Here is a 14,332-nt window from a genome sequence, read left to right as displayed (position 1 = left end):
GTTGTTGCCCCTTACCTACCCCCCCTCCCACCAAACAACTAACATTCGCTTTTCCGCTTTTCCTGCTACACATGTGGCACGGCGGCAGGCAAATGACGCAAGATTCGCTGCAACTTGACAACAACAAAAATAAGAGGGAAAATGTAAAGCAATGCTTAAAGATGAAAAGGAACAGGCCAACCAACCTGGCAATGTACGGCAAGGAAGGAAAAAATGAAAAAAGAAAAAGTCAAATAATGAATAAATAAATAAAATATGCAAAAAGATTTGTTGACTGAATTTGAAATGGTTTCTTTTTTTCTGTTTTTTCTTTATTTTTTGCCCAAGACGTTCTGAAATTTGCTCTTCGCCTCGGGGGGAGGGCGCTACAAACAACCAACTTCAAGCTGTGAATAATATTCAATCTAAGTACATATAAGAAAATAGTCAACTATTGCAAACTAGTTGGCTTTATTACAGAACTAATTCTGAACTAAATTTCTGTTTTAAGTAACAACAAGTCTTAAGAAAAGCAGAAACAAAAATTGAAATTTAAGCTAAAAAATTCATTCATAGAGAACGAAATCCATTTGTAAATAGTTTCGATTATTTGAATTAAAAAAACGAATTAGTATTTAGTTAAATGAAACTAGTTTCTCTTTAGTTTGGCAACGAAAACAACCAAGTGAATCTATTGTTATTGAATTATTAGTCAACTCGATTAATTTCAGCCCCTTTTTTTCTGCTTCCTGATTGAGAATGAATCACCTGTCTTAAGCCTGTTTACACACAGATAAGACTCAAGCGTGTGTGAGTCTTACCCCTAACATGGGAATTACAACAGCTCCCGCCTTTCCATAGCCCCAACCCCCTTTACTTCTTTATTCTTTTGCGTTAGAGGGTTCTTTCTCGCTTTCGTTTTTTTTCTTCCTTTTTTTTTTGGTTTATTTCGTGTATGTTTCCAGTACAATCAACGTGAAGACGATGACGATGACGATGACGACAACGACCTTGTAGCAAAAATTATTGACTGCAGATGGATGGGAGTGTGCAAACATGTGTGAAATTTATTTGCCACAAGCCCCGCCCCGCTAACCGAAACCGTATTCGAAGACCCCGGAAAACACGTACATTCGTATGTGTGTGAGTGTGTGTGTGTATTTGAACCCCTATCCATGTCCGTATCGAGGAACAACACAACCCTTTTTCGTTATTATTTTTTTCCCCCTCTCTGCCTGTTCGGGGGTTATTCTCTACTCTACATAGTTCGATTACACAAACGAGCACCAATATTTGTTATTTAAAAATCACTTGATTGCACAAATGCTCATTGAGCTAATTTTATTTTGTATTTACTCCCCTTAAAAAAAGAAAAGAACAGAGAGAGAGAGAGAGAGAGAGAGAGAGAGGGGGGGAAAAAAATACCGACAAGAAAATGAGGGCAACTTGAGCCACCTTTACATTTGATGGGATTCCAATTTCCATCCGCTCTTGCTCCTACCAAATGCAAAACAAAGCACAAAATAAAAGAAAAAGGCCAACAGCAAAACAGCTGGGAAGCCCTAGCATAGCCCAATCCACAAACTGGCCCAAAGGACACAACTCTTTCTTTTCCTTTCCCTCTTACTCCCTCTCTCTTTCTCTCCATTTTACCTTTACCTTATTAGCTTTCGAAATGCTCATTAATGTGGAAGAATGTGTTGGGTGTCCCTTTGAAGGAAAAAAAAAACACATGGCGATCAGATGACTTCACAAAAAGCCAACAAAAATTACAAAGGACAGCCGAGGAGATTGCAGATGAAGGTGAAATACGTTGCACTTGAGAACGTAATGTAAGAGAAGGACTAAGTCCTTGTTTTTGTTTGCTGTGGTTAATTGCCGAGAAGAGAATCAAGTACATCAAGCATCAGGTTGTCTTAATACAACCAGAGTACAGCCAAAAATAAATTAAATTTAAAAACCTGCAAACTTGAAGACAGATTTTAAGGAACTCGGACGAAAACTTCCTTTCCAAAAGTCATGAGTAGTTTAAGTGATTTAGTTGAGACTCATTCATTAAATGCGAGAAAGCTTTTAAAAACAAACATAAACATGTAAGTGAGCCCATATATGTATGTATATTAAATATTTATTTACGAATGTTTTTATAAGAAAATCTGTATGAAATATTTAAAGTCATTTAAATTGCCGCAAATTCTGCTCAAGTTGTTCAATTTCAAAATGAATTTTTCGATTTGTTTTCATCGCTTAAGCTAATATTAGTTGGCAACGATTAAACTTAACATGGCCAAATGAATTTAACTTGTTCATGCCAACATTTGACCTAAATATATAAACCCTTTAGATGTCCATAGTCCATATATGCGTTTGACCCTTCTGGGTTTATCCAATTAACTAGACTGGCATGAAATAAACTCCTTTTTCTTTTTTTTGTTTTTCCTTTCCAGACAGACACTAGGTAAAAAAGTGTTGAGTCCAAAAAGACGGCACAAGGAAGATAGATAGACAAATAATGAAATGAGAAACAACGAAACTCAAACGGATACATTCAGGTTTCAGTTTTATAGTTCTTTTCTTTTTTTTTTTGGTTTCATTTTCTGAGATATAGATTTCATAGGAAACTTCTTTATTTTGCTTAGTTTTACTCATCTATGTTTTCTTTTCTTTTCGCTGCGTTTGAACAAAAACTTTCTTTGGAATATTTCAGACAGAAGGTGGTGAGACTTTGGGATGAATTTGATTTGTTCAAGAATGTTTTCATTGATTTTTACGGGGCAGTAAACGAATCAAAATAAATTCATTTTATGAGATGAGAATGTGTGTTTGCTTTTATTTGCGTGCCTTCTATCAGTGTGTGGGTGTGTGTGTGTGTGTGTGTCGGTGTCTGTGTGGCACGTTATTTGGGCGCCCTTCCGCCACGTGTTCATGTCTTGCGACCTCACGTGTCTTCCTGACACATCTGCATATTTACAATGATATATGTATGTATGTACCTCCCTTCATTTTCTCATATCTAGCATATGTTAATTTTTCTCACTTTCTTTTTGCTTTTTTTGAATCAAAATTTTGATTTGTTTTACACCTAATTCTTTTGTTGCTTCAACTTTTATGGTTTAATAATTCATAACTTAAATAATGGCGTTTCAGCTGATCGCCAAACCCAACATCGAATTCTAACAAAGTGTTTGAGAACATTTTTGAAGAGATTTTTACGCAAGTCCAAAAGGATTTCAAGTGCATCTTCCATCCCAAGGTGTGAATTTTAGTATGATTTTCTTTGACCTCTTCTTCCCTGTTAAAATGGTCACTTAATTAATTGATTTTTCCATTAGAAATCAAAAGTTTAACAGATGCAACTTTCTGTTGTTTTATGTTTTATGCCAACGTTTCAATTAGGGTTTAAATCCATCGTTATAATAGGAACGATGAGATCTTAAACGATCTGACACAGAAACTGACTCATATTTTTATTTGTTAATCAAATAAAAATGCATTTCGATATGAGTCAACGGCTAAATTGGCAATACTAATAGAGATATAGCAGAGCAGTCTGTGGGAGATTTTTCAACAAATATAAATTAAGATCGCTCGTTGTCATGATCAGCACAAAAGCTAATTGATATTGATTGATGACTTAACGAAAATTTAAGAGAATGTTTCGAAAGAAAATCTTCTTGAAATTTATTATCTTTCTGTCCTGTATGTTTGTATGTAAAGTTCTTACATTGACCTCGTTTTTATTGTCTGTCGCCTGCACATCTGGTTCTGCTTCTACTTCTATTCTATTCGAATGGAAACGCTTTATTTTTCTGTATGGTGTCTGTGGCAAAAGATTTTTGATTAGCCATAAAAAAACACGCATTTGGTGTGAACGTAGTGTTTGTTGTTCTTTGGGTACCTACTTGTTCAACACAGTTTGATTGTTGTTGGCTGGTGGTGGTGGTGCTGCTGCTGCCCTGGCATTTAATGTGCTCCACATTTCTGCACCCCTTTTGACCCACACGTCAACACCCCCAACTACCATTTACCATCAGAAGTCACCCATCTTCCATCTTTCATCTCCCATCTCTCATTGCCTATCCCATAGTCATGATTCTTCCAGCCGTTGTGTGGTGCACACACATACATACATATTTCTTATTTTTACGAGCTTTCGCATTTTGAAAGTCATAAAATGCATTTAACAGCTCACAAACAGACGACAGGGCCAGAGTCAAAATGCCGTAAGAGATTCTATATATGTATATGTATATGTTTGTGTGTGTGTGTGTGAGTGCGTGTTCATGTCTTTACACTTTGATTTAGTTTTACTAGTAAAGTGATTATTAAATCTAATTAATTTGTAAAAGACTAAGGGAAAAGGCAAAAGTATGCCAGGATTTCCATGACGGTAACCAAAAGAAAAGACAAACAACAAATGAAAAACTAGTGCGAAACAGCTGCTCAAAAGAAACTTGCATAAGCTACTAAAACTTTCTCCATCTCTTTTTCATTCTCTCTCTCTCTCTCTCCCTCACACACTCTTATCATCTATTACTTTCTCTATCTGCATCCCGACTTATGCAACTCTTTATATATCCAATGACATACACATGTAAGGGTGTTTGGGTGAAAAACTGAGCTGCATTCAAAAGTTAATAAAAGTGTGAAGCATGCCACAAGTCTTACTGTAATTTGCGGCAGCTGCACCAAGGATATGCAGCATATGAATTCAAGTAATTCGTGCATGCATTTGTGTGTGTGTGCGTGTGTAAGTAAATATGGAAAGCAGCAATCCAAACGGCAAATGCAAAAAGGATAAGAAAACTTGTTGCACTTAAGGTGCAACTTTTGACTCGCATTTTTACCCAGTGCACCATTTCTCCCACTTTCACACACACACACACACCGGCAAAGTGGCAAACAATTAAAATGGCAAACATTATGCACTATGAAAGATTAAGCCCATTTTTTGCTGCAAAAATTTTTTTTAAATGTATTTAGTTACGGTTAATGAAGCAAGTGCCTCATGTTTTTGGATGTTTTTCAATACTGATATGCAAACAGTTTGATTTACCAACACTTTTTCAATATTCGAAACAGTTCTCTGTTAAAATTGAAATGTCTTTCATTACTTTCCTATACTCTTACATTTTTAGTTTATTTTTCATCATTTTTAGACTTTAGAATGCTAATGGTTTGTTTTCTGTTTTTTTTTCATTATTTTCGAACACTGTTCAGCAAATATTTCATTGCTGAAAAATTCTTCTACCGCATTTCATTTTGCACCCAAAAATTGGTCAAAGCATCTATAGTGAAATGTTTGCAAAGTGTGTTGAAAAACTTGAAAAATTTAGTGGCACTCCAACCGCGAAAATTGCTCTCAAACTTATGCAAAAGCATAATATTTTTATGCGAAATGGATATGGGAAATGCAATGAAACTGCATTAACTGTTGGGACACACACACACACAAGCAAGGCAACTAATAGAAAATTAAGACACAATATTGGGTACTTTTGTTCCAATTTCAATTGCAAAACCCTTCATCATCCCCATACCCGTATGCCGCCTTAAGTTTTCAGTTTCAATTTCATATGCTCACATACATACCAATACATGCTTAGTTAAGTGTGTGTGTGTGTAAGTTAAATGCAAGTTCTGCCAAGTCCCAAGAGCTGACTGCACTTCCACTTGCGGGTTCTCAAGGGTTCCTCTCAACGAATCGTTTGAAGGGAGAAGCGGCAAGCATAGTGATGGAGAAAAGGAATGTGGGTGGAATTACGGAGATGTGGCTGCTACTCCACATGCAATGCCGACATCCTCCTTCTCTTCTTCCTCTTGCCCCCTCCATGCTGGATGCTGGCTGTGCACTTTAAGTAATGCGGCCAATTCAAAATGTCGAACAAGTGCCGCAAAAACGCCAACAGTGCTCCCCGAGAGCTTTTCCGTCAGCATTCAGCGTCAGCGTCAACGTCAGCTTCAGCTTCAGCGTTAGCGTTTGTAGCTAATTAAGAAGGCATTAGAACGATTTAGCAACCACGTTAGTACATTAGCCACGAGTATGAGGCCACAAAAGATTTCTATTAGCACACAACACGATGAGAATGCAATGGCAATGGTTTAAAATTGTTCAATGTCAATCAAATGAAAGTGTTTTAATTATTCCAATTTTTTGTTTTCAATCACAATGAATAGCAGGACACGAAAACACTTTCAGAATTAGTCGGCAGTTGGCCTAACTATAATTATCCTGGGAACTTTGGATTGCTAAGATCTCTGCCCCTCACATATGATATTCAAAGTCAAAAATCAGAGTTTACTTCTTATTGCATTTTATTTTCTTCGTAACTGGGAAATTTTTAATGGAAAAGTCTAAAATATTTTATATTAAGTTCTCGTTTTTATGTATAAATATTTCTTTTAAAGAGTTGCGAGCTCAATTTTTTTACTTTTTGCACAAAAACTTGTACTTTTTTGTATGTGTGAGTGAGAAACTTGAAGAACTTTCTATATATATATATATATGTATATATATATAGAGTACATACATACGTATATAGAAATAATTTCAATTACAAATTGTATTTTTCCGTTTAGATAAGCAAAATTTATGGCAGAGTTTTTGAGACGGAGACGGAGACGCAGACCGGGACTCGATCGCCATAGTCATCGTTGTCCTGTGGCAACAAACACTTTTTGCGCTTGGTCGACAACTCAGTTGTAAACAGAAGCAGACACCCCGACGACCAAAAGACGCCAAAGTAGCAAACAAGTAAGAAAAGAAAAACTAAAGGAAAAGAAAACACACACACACACACACACACACAGAGAGAGAGAGAGAGAGAGGCAAAAAAAAAATAGAAGGCATTGAAATGGCATACAGATTTACCGAGTATTTTCGTTTTACGTGGTTTTTGTGGCGCCACCAAATGTTACGTACACAGACATCGGTAGACAGACAGACACACAGACAAACCTACAGCGGCAAAAGGACGAAAAAGTCTGCGACCCTCAATACCCCTCACATACCATCCTACTATCGACTTATTAAAAGACGACGCCTCCCAAGCAAATGCAACAAAAAGACACCTAAAAAATAACCAGAGGGCCGGGGCTAACTTCGACCGCGTCAAAGTTTGTATACCCTTGCAACTTTTTTGGTAAGTTCTCCCTTACCTATAGCCTTCAAAGTGGAAAAACGTTTAAGCTAAAAGGGCTAATGTGTCCGAAAGAACGGCCTACAATCTTAGTTTTTCTTCTGCATAGGAAATAACGAAGATATTGATCAAAGTCACTGTTTTCCACCGATCGTTCCTATGGGAGCTATATGATACAGCTACCCGATCCTTATCAAATTTGGCACAGTCATTAACAGATATATTAAACTAACAAATGTTTAATTTGAAAGCAATCGCGTCAAAAGTAACGAAGTTATTGACAAAAGTCACTGTTTTCGAAAGATCGTTCCTATGGGAGCTATATGATATAGTCGCCCGATCTTAATCAAATTTGGCACAGTCATTAATAGTTATGCTAAACTGAGAAATATAAATTTTTATGACAATTGCTTCAAAAGTAACGAAGTAATTGACAAAAGTCACTGTTTTCGAAAGATCGTTCCTATGGGAGCTATATGATATAGTCACCCGATCTTGATCAAATTTGGCATAGTCGTTTATATGTGTAATTAACTTAACAATATTAAATTTCACGACAATAGCTCAGAAAATAACGAAGTTATTAAGAAAAGTCACTGTTCGTGACTTTGCCATTTGTATGGCAGCTATATGATATAGTGATCCGATCCGGCTGATTCCGAGATATACAACGCCTGCAGTATATACAAGCCTACATGCAAAATTTCAGCTCTGTAGCTCTTACGGTCTAGGAGGAGTTTGCGTTGATCCAGACGGACGGACGGACGGACGGACGGACGGACGGACGGACGGACGGACGGACGGACGGACATGGCTATTTGAACTCGTCTCGTCGTGCTGATCAAGAATATATATACTTTATATGGTCGGAGATGCTTCCTTCTATGCGTTGCACACTTCTGACCAAAATTAATATACCCTTTTTGCAAGGGTATAAAAATGGCCACAAGAAAGGAGACAACACACAGGACACGAGGAGCAGTAGACGAGCAGTGGCAGGGACGCCGGTTACCAACATACACAAACTGCATGTTGCAGCCAAAGTTGAAGGTGCTCGAAGGACACACGTTTCCATGTCCGTATATAAAAATATTTTTCATGGCACGTGTCCAGTCTGAACATGGCAATGGCAACAAAGGACAGACAGAGAAACTTAATAGCAAAACAGGAAAATCCTCCTCTTAAAGACAAAAGTATTGAAGTGATTGTGGTAACATATTGAATAGGTGGATATTAATTCATATTTATGACGAAGGCGAAGGATTCAAAGGTCCTTCTTTTCTGTTTCTATATTTTGAAACTTTTCTTGCAATTTCAGTCAATCCTCATTCTTAGGTTCCATATAATTTCTTTTCATCCATTTCATCCTCTCTTGAGTTTTTCTCTGTAAAATTTCTTTAACTTATTAGCTGATTTTATTTTTATAGACTTTACTTTATTCACATATATTCTTTTTCATACTTTAGATGTGACAGAACACGAAAGAAAAAACGAGTAAAAATTCAATTTCATTACAGGTTAGTATTTTTTTTTTTTTTTTTTTGGTCGTGGGGTCATTTTTTTGCTCTGTGCTTTTGCAGCTGTGGCCCATTTTGCCTGACTGACTGACTGACTGACTAAATGAGAAAACTGCTTCAAGTCCGTTCATTGAATTGAATGTTGAAATGAAATTATAAGACAGGCAGACACATTGCCATACAAATTATGCTTACAGTGGGAACACTTGACAGGGATCGAGACCAGAGCACAGCAGACCAACAAAAGAGACAGAGAGAGAGAGAAAGAGAGAGAGAGACCAAGGAACAACACTGAAACGCATTTTTCATCTTTCTTTTTAAGTTTTTGTTGGTTTATGTATATATATATATATTTTTTTTTTGAATCGCCGACATCGTCTCTTGAAGTGATTTCAAAATGATTATTTTTTGACACATGGGGCAACACCTGCATTACATTGCAGCTGCCAGCAGGGCAGACAGACAAACAGACAGACGAACAGACAGACCCCAGACGACGCCTTTAATATGCATATGAGAAAGAAGAAGAAGAAGAAAATGTACTCCATGATCTTTTCATGGGATGTCTCGTGTTTCTCTCTTTTGCCCTCTGTTTGTCTATAATTATATAATTTGTCTGTAGCAATTATGCTGTTCCCCTTGTTAATTGAAATGTTAAGCGTCATCATTACGAAACGATAAAACGACACAATGCATCCCAGCAGCTTGAATCCAACCAGTCCACCTCCAACTCCACTCAAATTCTACTCGAAATCCCACAAAAAAAAAAAAAATGTTCTTGCTGCATTCGAATTGCGTGCATCATAGATCATAGATTCATCTGTTACCTGTCACTTTTTCTCTTAGCTAACTTTACTTGGACATTAAAGATTATCAAGATGGATCTACTATCCTCATGGTTTGAGTATTTACCTTTTCCATATACATTTTCTTAATAAATTAAAGTAACTAAAGTAAAAGAGAAATTGGATTACTAAACACAATTGTTAAGGTAAAGTTTTTATATTTTATTGAAATTTAATATCTATACACTTGAAAGCAAAAATAAATTCAAATCTATGGAAAGATTGTTTTAGAAAATTGAAGCATATTATTTTCACAATTTGTGGTTTTCATTTTCAAATTTGATATATTATACAAATGGACATGAAATTTGACTTCATTATGAATTTTTCATTTTAGATTTTGCTGCTCTACAAATCAACTTTATCAACATTTGCCTATTGTGATACTCTTTCCCTCACAAACGAATTAAGGTGAAATTCGAAAGTTTGGACAATAAAATTGGAAAAAGAAATGGGAAGAATTTTTTTTTTTTTTAATTAAGGTTAAGACATTTAATTCTCTCTTCATATATTAAAATAGATATCTATTAATTATAATGCTTTTGTTCTTTTGTTTAGAAGATTTAAATTTCAAATTTCTTTAATACTTTTATACATTATTTTATTTAAATGCATCCTTAAAAAATTTGGTAATGCTCTACTTTACTTTACTGGAACTTTAAGATAGTTCATATATGTACGTAATATAAAACAGATTGCTTGCCTTGTCCTAAAACTGTTTATTTAGGGTTTAAGAAAAAGATCGATGTACAATATTCTTCTATATACTTATGCATAGGGATCGATGTACTATATTCTATAATATATGCATAGGGCATTTGAATGTGCATTGTGTTGTCATTTTATTTGTGAGTTTTTATTGTTTCATTTTGGGATTTATATTTGGTCATAGAATTTACGGTAAATTAAATTAGCCTGATTGGTATATGCATTTTTAATGACCCTCTTCCCGCCTCTGCCCACTTGTGTGTGTGTGTGTGTGTGTGTGTGTGTGTACGCATGTGCGTGTGTTTGTGTGCGCGCAATAATAAATTAATAAAATAAATGTTGATTACTTTTATTTCATTTGTGTGTGCTGCGGCCCCCCTCTCTTAGACACTCTCCCGTCCCGACACTCCACCCCCGTCATTCTAGCTTGCCCATATAAGTAAATACATATACATGAACATACATACATATATAAAAATGCCTCAGCATTTCAATAAAAATTTTATGTTATAATTATAGGCCAAAGGCAAGAAAGAAAACAAACTCGTCGAAAAACCAAGGGATGCATATAAGAACAGCGAAAAACAAAATATTAAAACAAAAAAACAACAAAAATTGAGACCAACGAATTATTCATACCCTAGCAATTTGAATTTCCCCCACAAACTAGATCGAAAACCATAGTGAAAAGTTTATTTCACAAGTGATCCTTTCAAGTAAATTGGCAAAGATCGAATGAAACACAGAAAATCATGTATTTCAATAAATATATATATATAAATTCGTACAATTTGATAATACCCTAAGCTGCAAAGGGTATAACAAACGAAAAATAAACACTTTTTCTCCCCCCCTAAACTCCTCTCTTGTTGCCCATTATTTTTCTATTAGACAAATACGTAAAATGTTTGTGTGTGTGTGTGTGTGTGTGTGTGTGTGCAAGCAAGATAGTTAGATAAGACAGCATGGAGCAAAAGAAAGAGAAAGAGACAGAGATAGAGAGTGGGAGAATGAGAAGGCTATGTGTTAGGGCAGGAATGTTTGTCATCTGAGAGTGTAATAAATTTTATTAAAAACACATACAAAACACAAAACGCATAAAGAAGGTAGCCAAAGGCGGCAACGAGAGGCACACAGAGATAGAAAGAGAAAGAAAAGGAGAGAGAGAGAAAGAGAGAGGGAAGTGAGGGGAATATAGCCTTACCACACATTTGGGTCATCATACGTGACCAACGATGAAATGTGCCGCGTCGTGCCATGCTATGGCCCTTCCCCAAAAAAAAAAAAGAAAAGAAAAAAAAACCCAACTTCTTCTCAACAATGTCCAGCTGAGCCAACACACACACACACACACACAGACAGACTCGCACATAAAACGAAAATAAACACTGGGAAAGAGCGAGAAAAAGTGCAACAAGCTTAGCAAGCAAACAAGCCAAAAAGGAAAAATGATTATTGGCTAGTAGTAGTCGTGGCTAGTTGTAGCCTGACTATCGTGAGTGATTCGGGGACACGTCAAACTAGAAATGAGGACGTAAAGTTTTGCTTTAAAAGCATTACCATCACCATGCCCCCTTCCCCTCTTAAGAGTTTAGGGTGGAATAACTCTTTTAACATCGGGCGATTTATCCTTGAAAATCACTTACAAGACTCTAGTGTATTCTACTCCTCAAAGTAGGCAATAGAAAATATTTAAATATTTTTAAAGCTAATGGAAACAAATTTAAATTCGTTTAGTAAATATAATTTCTTTCCTTAAGATCAGATATCACAAAAGTGATAAAATTAAAAGTTTCCCCCTTCAATATGGCTCAAAGAATACATTTTGATTAAAATTTAATGACAAAATTCTTAATCCTATTTGGTTTGAATCGTCTGATCATATGACCTATAAAAATCGGTCATTGTTGTTGTTATTTCAATAGCTTGCGAGTTGCGTAAAAAGAAAGGAGGAGAAACCCAAAATGTCAATAAAAATAATAGTCATTCAATAGAGTTAACCGGCATTGCCGATGGCGACGTCGTCGTCGGCGGCGGCGGCGGCGGCTGTCATCATAAAGCTTCAATTATTACTTTTCACACCAGGGACAGGGCTGGGCATGGTTGACTAAGAATGCAGGAACAACAACAACAATAACATTTGGAGTTGAAGTCGGCACATCGAAAAAGACCATAATAATAATAATAATTACAAGACACGAATATATAAATGTTTGTATATAAAAAATAAATATGATTACAAAACAACAATCATAAATTCATAAAAAAAGGAAAAAAAATTTAAGTTAATGTTCAATTCGAAACGAAAATTTTATTTATTTCTCTAAAGACCAATCGAAGTCAACTGGATCGAAACGACTTTCTCTTGACATTACCAAGTATTTACAGATTTTTTTGGTAATGTGTCAAAAATTTGCAATCAATATTGCATAAATAATTGTTAAAATTTAAATAGTAATTAAATCATTGAAAACTATTAACAAAAAACACATGCCATGGGCTAATTTAGACTTGTTTTGTTGCCTTTTTAAATAGTGACAACAACAAAAAATAATAATTAAATTCCAAAAATAACAATATCCAAACTTAAATAGAGAAAGGAGGAGAGAGAGGGAGAGAGAGAGAGAGAGAAAAAGAGGGCAGGGGAGGCCAAATGAACTTAACTCTGTGAGTGAACCGAAAATGCAAAGTGCTTGTCTGGTCGTTTCTCCTCCTGTGGGAAATTTATTGATTTCCATATATTTATTTGTGTAAAATGCCATAAATTACAATTATTTAACAGGGCCGGACGGATGGGAGAAACGAGGGCAGATAGCTGGACAGAGAGCCGGCCACAGGATGGGCCGTAAAGTCAACGCCTTTTGCCTGCCATAAAAGACCTGATAGTTGGGTCCTGTGTCTGCTCCTGGGCCAAGCCGACTAACTAGTTTGGGTCAGTGGTGCAGTCAGTATTTGTTGAGGCCCCCCTTTCTCTCCTCTCTCTCTCTTTGCTGTCGTAGTTGCTGTTGCTTTCCTGCTGCTGTTGCATAATTTGTTAGCCAAATTGCAACTCAACAAGCCGGGTACGATGACTACAGAACACACACACTGATATAGTACACAAACTCCTATAAGCCTATGCTACCCCCACCCCTCCTCCACTCAGGCCCAACGCACCCCAAAAGACCAGACTGCAGAGCAGTGGTACGAGCTGCTCGTCAAATATGCAAAATTTGCAAGTTCCTGGTAATAATCGGTAAACTAGAGATATGTGCCACAACACAGTGTTGCATGCCCCGCATATTGAAAGCTGAAACAAACTGAATTATTCCAGAAAATCGAGCAAATCCTGACACTTTCAAAAAGTCAAAGTTTTGCATTCACCTAAGCAATTAGTAGATAGAATTTTAGTTCAACAGATTGCGGTTTATTAAAAAGGAAGCTTTTTGAGTACAGAACTAGTTTGATTTTCATAGCATACTTTTAGGAATCAACCCTTTTATATATACATATCCTTTGCATCAGGTGTAAAACGGAAAAATAAAGTGAAATTTTGCAAATAGTTGAACTTATATAACTAAAGTATTATCTCTCTTTCTATCTATTGTTCAGATTGGATATATCATAAGGTTTCCTATGGCCAAACGGTAACAGATGGCCAAAGATAAAGATAGATAGAGAGAGAAAGATAAGGGAGAGACTGTAATAAGGGGAGAAATTGGTTGGGTGTGGCATGCACTTAATTTGGCAATTGTCTCTGCAGTCACATACACACCCAAATAGACACACACACACGCACACATACCGCCTTCTGTCTGTGTCATTAATATTAATTTCGTGTTTAATTTATTGTAATTTACGTGCATTTGATAAATCGTCTTATTATTATAAGCAGTTGACTGGAATCAAAGGAAAGAGAAGTGGGAGAACGTTGTCTGTAATGGTTGGCGGGGGGCAATGAGCAGGTGAGGCAAATGAAAAGGGGCCAAAGGGTGCAAAATCTTTTGTATCTAAATGCCAATGACAGCTGTCGGCAGGATCTTCACTTACCTTGTTCTTGTTGCTGTTACTGTAATCCTTATCTTTTATCTCCGACTTATGTGTGCGAGTGCGTTAATGTAAAAGATAGACAGAGAGAGAGAAACAGAGCAAAGTCCTTTGAAAA

General features: G+C 36.2%; 1 protein-coding gene across 1 annotated transcript in view; it reads right to left on the bottom strand.

The window, feature by feature from the left end:
* The window catches only part of LOC111518346 (rho GTPase-activating protein gacZ-like), a 24,119-nt gene extending 9,787 nt beyond the window's left edge, over positions 1-14,332 (bottom strand). The window contains exon 1 of the mRNA XM_023179207.2: positions 14,218-14,332. The gene's annotated coding sequence lies outside the window, so the exon portion shown is untranslated. The remainder of the gene's footprint in view (positions 1-14,217) is intronic.

The sequence above is a fragment of the Drosophila willistoni genome (assembly GCF_018902025.1).
Source record: "Drosophila willistoni isolate 14030-0811.24 chromosome XL unlocalized genomic scaffold, UCI_dwil_1.1 Seg141, whole genome shotgun sequence".
Classification (NCBI taxonomy): domain Eukaryota; kingdom Metazoa; phylum Arthropoda; class Insecta; order Diptera; family Drosophilidae; genus Drosophila; species Drosophila willistoni.
The sequence above is the reverse complement of the archived record's forward strand: the minus strand, read 5'-3'. Positions and strand labels throughout refer to the sequence as shown.